The sequence below is a fragment of the Aptenodytes patagonicus genome, chromosome 4 (genome assembly GCF_965638725.1).
Source record: "Aptenodytes patagonicus chromosome 4, bAptPat1.pri.cur, whole genome shotgun sequence".
In the NCBI taxonomy this organism is placed as follows: Eukaryota; Metazoa; Chordata; class Aves; order Sphenisciformes; family Spheniscidae; genus Aptenodytes; species Aptenodytes patagonicus.
The window spans coordinates 30078388-30087196 of record NC_134952.1 but is presented as its reverse complement, the minus strand read 5'-3'; the positions used below and the strand labels follow the sequence as shown (position 1 = coordinate 30087196).

Here is an 8809-nt window from a genome sequence, read left to right as displayed (position 1 = left end):
TTACCGACACGTTTCTGGGCAGCTCCTGCCGGGTCTGTTTGATGCGGGCCACCTTCTTACTTCAGCTTCTCGCCGCCTCGCACCTGCCCCGAGCGCAGAGGGCGCCCGTGACAGCGCTGCTGCCCCGGCGGCGGGGCGGGGAGCGGGATCCGGCGCAGGGGCCGCCCCCGCCGCTGCCGCCCCGCGGGGAGCCGCAATCGGCGGGGCGGCGGGAGGAGGAGGCGCCGCGGCCGCCGCCGCCGCCTTCCCGGGCCGGAGCGGGGCAGTGCGGTGCCTCCCTCCCTCCGCGCCGCCGGCGCCAGGGCTCCTTCCGCGGCGACGGCGGCGGCCGGGACACCCAGGTAAGGCAGAGCCGGGGCTGGCGAGCAGCGGGGCCGTCCCCGCAGAGACCGGGGGGAGTCTATTTCACCGTGCTGCCAGCCGGGGCTGCCCCGAGCGCAAGTAGCCGAGTCCGCGCCCCGCAGCAGCGCCGGTCTGCGGCGGCCGGGGGCCGCAGCGGCTGCCGGTGTGCCGTGGAAGCCTGTCCCGGGAGGGGTGGTGGCTCACGGAGCGCACCCTACAGCAGCCGCTGTTTGCAACTTAAAACGTAGAAGTATTCCTTCCTCGGCATCCACGTGTCACACGGATCTGTAAGCGGGAGCTATGACAAAAACTGCATTTTGCTAAAAATTGCTCTAACTTGTGTAATATAAGGGGTTGTAGCCCAGGCTGCCAAATCCATCTTAAAGCTAACAGTTGCTGAGTATTTTTTTGTTTATGTGACTTCCTTCTCTGAGTCTTTCCTTATATCCATATAACCCCTGTGCTTTACTAAGACTGTTCCACCTTGTCTCAAGGCACGATTAGCCTTGTGTGTGAGTTCAGTCATCTCAATAATTCCCCCTGCTTTCTGTCCCACAGTGTGGTCATCCTTTCCTGGCGGTGAATGCTCTTATGTAGCCTTGTGCTGGGATACCTCATACCTGCGGCTCATGCAGTAGGTGACTAGATTTGCATGGTGCTCTTCCACAGGCTTCCTTTCTGTGTCCCAGTAAGTTGGAACCGGTAACTATTTGAACTGTAAACTGAGCTTTTAGTGTAGACATGGCCATGAGCTCTCTGCTTGGAGTGACAGATGTGTACCTTGCTGTGACAAAAGCTAATCTGAAATACTTAGTATTGTTTTATGAGTCAAATAAGTGAGACTGTAGCTTTTATAGATGGAAAAACTGACTGTAGCAGAAATGCAGATAAAAAGGTGTCTTGCAAGTACTTGCTTCTGGAGCATTTGTTTTCATTTTAGAGTAAATATTGCCGATGCTTTATCTGACTGTCTCACCTTCGATATAGCATGGCTGCAGGGTGAAGCATCGCTGTTTAACTTCTCAGAACTCTCCAGTGACTGGAAGATGGGTTGTTACTTATGGCTGCTACATAAATGTGTAGGGTATTTTGAGCCATTGGAAAGCACCACCCATACAAATAGGCTCCCAGTTACACTTGAGGGAGTACCCAGAGTGATTTTGCACATGCTCCTCTTTCCTTTCAGCACACCAGCCGTGCTGCTCGGATCACACCACCTGTGCAGAAGAGGCCCTCTAGGCATTCTGGTCTTGTTTCACGGGTGCCACTCATGTAGGCGGGGAGGTAGTTCCCGGGCAGGGTGCTAATCGTAGCCTTTTGATGGTTACAGTTCATAAGGGGACTACAGCAGGAAAGAGACCGTTTGCTATCAGACTCTCCTCTGATAGTATTAATATTTCTCTAGGTTTTATTTTACATGTTTTATTTCACCATAAGATGTAATTTCTCAATAAATAATCACATTTGTCTCTGCATTTAGTCCTTAGTGAAAGGGTGCTTTACATGTTCTGCTAAATTTCTAAATGAATATTGTGAGTGTTTTGAACCAAATGACTTCTATGTGAGCTTGCCTGCTGAAACCACTGAAAACAGAGCAATGTGGTTATATTTGGCACCTGGTTACTCCCTCCTCTTTTTTTTAAATGAGATAATCTCACAGGTGTGAAAATCAAAAACAAAGATTTGGAGTTCACATAGTTAAAACATACTGCCAGTTAGATTTCTGTCGTGAAATAACTCTAGTTCTCAGCTGCCAGACCTGATTTTATTAGCCCTTCAAAATGTATAGTAGTACCACCTTTTTTTTTTTTGGATGTTAATGTAGAATTTTTAAAATCTCTTAAAACCATTGATTGTGAGGCAGCTAGAATTACATCCTAAGTGAAGTTATATTTTAATTCTTAGCTGTGGGCTCAGTATTGTGGATTTGGCATTGCAATGTATCCAGTAAGCTGGCTGACTGCCTACAACAGCTAAAAAGGGAGAAAAATAAAATAGACCTGATAAAACAATATCAGCTCCATATTGTTTCATCTTGCCCTGAAATAACCTCGTATTCAGAAATGCCGTGATAGTGTGGTATCCTGTAATTAAAGTTAAAATAACTGGGAAGTGGTTACTTTCACAGAATTGCTTGGAAGCATCAAGAAAAGTCTTCCCCCTCCACCAAATGTAGGTGTAACCTGTTGTAGATTTAATTCCCTCTGTGTTGTGTTAGTTAATAGACTGGATACACAAGAAAAGGTGCACAATGGTGTAAGTTTCATACAAATATTTGTATCTCAAATATGCAAAACACTTTCTGTGTATTAGACAATGGAAGTCAATGCAAAGATCATGGAAAAAATGTCCTCAGCCTCTGTTGTTAACCATTGACCTCTAAGATGTTTTTCTACTTTTGCTTGTTTTGACTTTTTTCAGTAACCTATTACCTTTTCACTGCTGAACTTGGAACTGTGCTTTAAAAAACGGCAAGTTTGTGTATGCCAAAGAAGCATGTGTATGCCAAAGACTGTTGTAGCAGCCTACAATGGCTCTCCTGCAGAAATAGGATAAGAAAATGCCAGTCCTAAAAATCAAAAGATATATGGAAAGCAGTATTTGGGCAAAGTGGAGTAAAGGTTGGCTTGGAGAAGAAGGCCTGGGGTGGTGGGTTTTTTATATTTCAAAGACCATACATGCTTCTGAAGGACATCTATCATACATTTTTGGATTTGTGCTACAGATATTTTTATTATTATGTAGATGCATCTATTTGTACAGAATTACCAATATGTTGGCTAAAAAGCAACAGCAATGGTCAGTCAGTTGTTGCACTGTGGAAGTTAGAGTGATGATGTTCATTAGTGACCTGCTCATACCCATAGCTTCCTCCGTTAGGCAAAACACAAGGGAATGACTCTTGTTACACTGGTTGCAGCCTGCCAGACCTCCTTCTCACTGCAGAGGGATCAGCCCAATTTACCCTAACTCTCCTGGCCGAGGCCTCATGCTAGCACTGGGTATTAGGTATGTCACTGATATAACAGGGCACAACTCTCCAGAAACCAGTGAAGTTGCACCTGTGTTTTAGCAAATGGTCAACTGGGTCTCAAGAAATGTATTTTTGTTAACAGAGGGTGTTACTTCTAAAGGCAAATCCCCCGTCTGCTCTGCTGGGCCTCAGGCAGAGGAGCACTCTGTTCTCCTGCTTCTGGTCTGGTTTTCTAAGTGTATTTTCTGAAGGAAAAAGCATTAGGAAAGAAAGCGGTGTGTAGGTGAGGGAAGCTGGCATTTGGGTGTATGTGTATACCCTTTGTCTGGCATGGCAGAAGAGGAACTGGAGAGCAGAGGCTTGTGATTGACCACTGCCCCGTGGCCGTTACAGCTCCGGCAGTTCTCAGTCATCCCCTGCCCTGGCTCAGCCGCATGGGCTGTGATTCAGAGTCAGGGAAAAGACCATGTGAGATAAAACTTTGAAAAACAGATAGACTTCTTTTTACATGTGGGGAGATGAGTCTCATCCTAGGAGATGCTTTGCAGGGAGGGGAGTGGGTCTTTACAATTTCCTAGATGTGGAGATGGGATGGAGTAAGGAAGAGGTCTGTTCCTTGCAAGCATTGTGATGTGGCCACTATGTTCAAATGGGATCATGAAATCTCTGGAAGAGTAACAGAAGCCTCCTGGGAGTAGGTCTGTCCATCACAGGCAGGGTTTACCTTTCTTAGGAAGAATGTCATCACCTAGGAGAAGTCTTTGGTTTTGACAAGACCCAAACATTTAGGAGGAAGATGACATTGCTGAAAAGATGCATCTTGGTTAGATAACTCTGTCCTGTATTCTGGGTGGTTCAGTAAAGCTTGTGCCTAGCTTGGTGTGGTCCTGCCTTGGTACTGTGGGCAGGAGAGATGGTTTTTGGGGGCCTGCCGCAGAGAGACGAGTTGCTCTGGGAGAGCCTGAGCCTGGCTGACGGCTGATGTACAAGAGCTGTTCCCCATCTGCCAGGGGCAGCTGTGGGACTCAGCTCTTGGTGACAGAAAGGAGAAGTGTTTGGCCACGTTTGCAGTTGCAGCCCCTCTACTGAGACAAAGCAGGAGGCTGGCAACTAGGCCACCTTGTTTCATTTCTTAAGGTGAAAATCCTATGCAACATTAAACAAATGCAGGAAAAAGGAGGAAAAAAAAAAAAATTGCAGTGTGCCAGGGTATATGGGACCTGGGCGAATGCTTTCTCGGCACTCCTGCTTTTCCTCATTCACGTTTCTCTTATCAATGGATGTATGAATGGGTACCACTTTGCCACACGTAGGGTATAACTTCATGTATGCTTAAGTAGGTCACAGCTGAGTTTCCTGTTGGGGGGGTTTGCTGAGCCCTGTGCCTATTACGAGCTGCGATCTGATTAAATTGTAAGAACGCTTTAGATCTAGGCCTTGTTTCCACTTAAACGTGGGGCAGAAAAACCTGGCTTTGGGTGGTACAGGAAGCGGGGTTCTTCCTTCTGAACCAGGGTATGGGCAGGACACCAGGACCCTGCCCCTCTGGAGAGTGCACTGTCCCCTGTCACGTTAGACTGGGACCAATTCCTGACCATTTATGCTTACTAAACAAAAGATGACTTTTTTCCCTCTCCAGGATAGCCACATATCTCGCCATCAGACCCAGATGATAACTGCCCTTCAGTTTTAGCTGAATGTAGTATCCCTTGTAACTCTGTCCTAGGTAGCCATGTGCAAAAATCATTTTGTCAGGTTCTCTGTACCAGTCTACAGGGGAGGTGAGAATCACAGTACATCAAATCCTTAATGTATTCAGGGTTGCTGCTTGTCCTGCAAGCTACAGGATGTCCTATATCGCAGGCTCAAGCTCCATATCCTGGCAGAAAGAATTAGTGTGTGTGTGTGTGTTTTCCCTGCCCCTCCACCCCCAATTACAAGCATCTCTTCCCAGCTGAAGTTGCAAACTGCAGCCATTCCCAGTGCCATGGTGGGAGGAGGAAAGAGGGGGCCTGTCCCACCTTGGGTTGTGTGACCCAATTTGAGGGACTGCACTTAACATGTAAAGTGAGTTGAGCTGAATGGACGGCTTTTTCTGTCCCATGGGAGATCCTCTAAACTGGTAATCTTAAATATACTTTGGGATCTTTTGGAAGTAAAATTGCTACCTAAACTATATCCAGCAAAGATGCTTAAAAGAACTTTTTTTTTTAACATGAAGAAATCTAGCACTCAGGTGTTAAGAGTGGCCGGTTCAAAACTGCCAGTGCAACTTCAATTCAACTTGCTTATGCATAATGTGTTATGAGATATGTTTTGTTATGTAGCCACATGTGGTTTTCTTTTCCCATCAGGCCACTGTTTCATTCAGACCATGGCTGGTCGGGCTGTTCTGGTTTGCTTTGTCATAGTAGGCCATGAGGACCAACTTGTCCTCAGTGCCGAAGGCTGGCACCTGGCTTGCAGCTTAGGTGACCTCTTGTTGATCCTCAGTGGTGCTTGAATGGTGCAGGTTCGGCTGTTGGGAGGAGGCATATTTACAGCTCTGGTGTGTCAGATGAACTATGAGGGTCTGTTTTATGGTAGGGGCATTTGGGAGAACAACATAGTGAAAGGCTGTGGGGTGTGACAGCAGTGAGAGATTGACTGGAGGGCTGTGGTTCTGCGTCAGGGGCTGCAGGCGGTTCCTCCACCATCACAGTGGCTCTCTCTCTCAAAGCATGAGGGGATTACAGCTGTCTGATTTAAAAAATGAAGTCACGGGCAAGCAGCAAAACTCCCTCAATTTTGTTTAGTTACTTTTCTGGATCTCTTGAACTGAAACTAACTCTAAAAGTCAGCGTGAAGCAGGTACTCCCCGTGAAGACCTGAGACCTAGCCAAAAGGGACTATCTTATCTTACCTTTGCAGTGTCTTAACTTTACTCCTTGTAGTTTTGACCTCAGTGGGACTGGATTGTGGCAGCCCAACTTCTGGTGGTGCCCCTTCTGTAATGTCCTTATGCCTCACCATAAATAATCGGAGTGGAGTAAGATACTATCAAGCATTAATGACTGTATTGCATGATGTCTCAAGGAGAGTTTAAGCTGAATGCTCTTCCTTAAGGTGATAAATGTCATGTGACAACTGACAAGTGCTCTCCATTCCCTGTTTAGCTTGCAACAGTTGAAACACCTTGACATCTGAGAACTGACATCAAGGAGAGCAGAGATAACAAGCTGCTTAGCTAGAGATGCTCACTACCTTGCAGGAGTGAGAGGAAAGGGAAAACGTGAGACCACAGCACTGCCTCAGTTGTGTTTATTTTCAGATTCAGTGAGAATTTTTTTCCCTTAATTCTTATATTTTGACATGAGTGAAACTAAAGTCCTTTGGTATTCCTTGTTGCTTAGGCTGCACTGTATGTGAAGAAATTCTTCAAGGTCACAGCCTGGGTTTTCAGTCCTGTATGTGGAGACTTTATTAGTAAGTGGCTGAAATGCAAGTAAAAGTTTAACAATTTAACAGAACTCTACAAATAACTTTAGGGTAGAACTCTGTGGGATCTGCCTAAATAACTTCAGGAAAATAGGTCTCACTCTTCCAAGTATCTCTCCAGAAAGTACCCAGCAGTGTGGATTCTACTTGAAGAGGTCTTTGTTTTTTAATTTTTAGTCTCTATCATAACATACATGTGGTTCAAGCACAGAGTAACACAGAAATTGAAAGGCTTTGTTAGCTGATTAAAGAAAATGAAAGCTGCTGTAAGTACAGTCTTTCAAGTAGTATGTCACTAGACATGCACAAATCACGAGAACATGAAATTTGGTCTGGTACTTCCACAACTTTGAGCGCAATCAAGTGGTAATTCTCGCACCAAGAGTTGTGTTGTCCCATCTCAGTGAAGTGAGGGTGTGGAATGATGGGGAGGGAATTTTGATTTTCGTTTATGTGAAATTTTCCTTGTAAACTATCCAACATAACAGGGTAAGAGAGTCTGGAATCAGAAGATAAGAACACTGACCTTGTCAACACCACTGCTTTGGTATGCGTAGCCCTGAATTGCCAGATGTGGGAACAGTAGCACAAGATCTCGGCCAAAATGTAAATGGTCATTCATTTCGGGTTCAATCTCTTGTGCTTGTTTCGTAGCAGAGGGGATGTATCCTGATGAAAATGATGCAGGGGAAACTTGACAAACAGGAACTTGCAGTATTTCTTGTTCCCCACTTGCTGCCTTGGGTTTTTCCTCATGCACAGAAGACAGTTCTGGCCTGTAACTTTAGATGTATCAGCACTGTCTGTATGAGAGAGGTTTGGGGCTAGTCAGACACTCAGTAGGTGCAAAAAAGCGATAGTTATCAAGTGGCCTTATAATACTACCTCAAAATAAAGACTTTGAGGGGAAATATACCCATTAGTCAACATGGATGTCAACACATGGGTTGTGGCCTGTAGTTCATCTGAGTCAACTTCACAGCTTTGTCTTCAGCTGAAATTCCCCTGTTTATTATTGAAGTATTTCTCACTGTGTAGCCTCCATGTAGTATAGCGGGTGCTTGTTTCTGTCTTTATTTAAAACCAGTTATTAATATAAGTGTATATTTTTCTTATTAATGGCCCTATTAATGAATGTGTTTAAATACAGTGTAGTTTCTGGTATATTTGGTTTGAATTAAACAGCCATTATAATGGGGGGAAAAAAAAGCATGGTATGTAAATTTTTAGTATATATTGCTAGCATCTTGCCATATAGCATATGGTTACCTGGACTATGCCTTTTGCATGCCTAATTTTGTTAAAAGCATAATACTGGTGTACAGATGTTGGAATTGCTCCTGGTGGAGGGTACAGGGCATGCAGGAGCTGTGCTTAATCTCTTGCTCACAAACCTGTTTAACTCTTGCCTCAGATAACCTAACTAGTCAGTGAAACTTCAATATTGAACTTCAATATTACAGCTTGCTGCTAAGATGTTCTTCATAGACCATCTGAAAAGCAACTAAAAGGCTAACTAAAAAGAGGGTATGATTTTATTAAGCTTATTCTCTTTTTAGAGAGACAGCGGTTGGTTTTGTGCCTACAATGGGGCTGTTAACAGCTATTCCTATGGAGTAGACATAAACCTGGCTCACATCTACTCTACATGAATGACCTAGAAGGGTGGATGCTTGATAAAAGATATAAAGAAGGTCGTGATTTTAGCAATATGGAGAGTAGACTGTGGTTGGTCTTCAACAACCTAGGAAAAAGTAACAGCACATTGCTGGAGCTGGTTCAGGGCCATCTCATCTGGTTCTGTTAAATTGGTGTTAACATGAAAGAAGAACAATACAGCAGCCATCACTTCTTTCTAACCTAGTGCTTATCCAGAGGTAGGTTTGTCTTCTGCAAGCCGCATGCCTGAGTCCTCCCAAATTCCCTGAAAGCCAACTACTTTTTTCAAATTTTCCCTGACCTCAGGACTTCCTTGCAGCTCTTCTCAGCCATATGAGGTCCTTAGCTGGGAGGTAG

The 8809-nt window shown here is 45.0% G+C and overlaps 1 protein-coding gene across 3 annotated transcripts in view; it reads left to right on the top strand.

Moving 5' to 3' along the window:
• Positions 1–267: 267 nt before the first annotated feature.
• Positions 268–8809, top strand: part of TEC (tec protein tyrosine kinase) — a 53658-nt gene continuing 45116 nt past the window's right edge. For 2 of the 3 annotated variants that reach the window (XM_076336205.1, XM_076336208.1), the window contains exon 1: positions 268–341. The gene's annotated coding sequence lies outside the window, so the exon portion shown is untranslated. Of the gene's footprint in view, positions 342–923; positions 1031–8809 lie in introns of those variants that run through there. The other variant, XM_076336207.1, reaches the window with a different exon arrangement.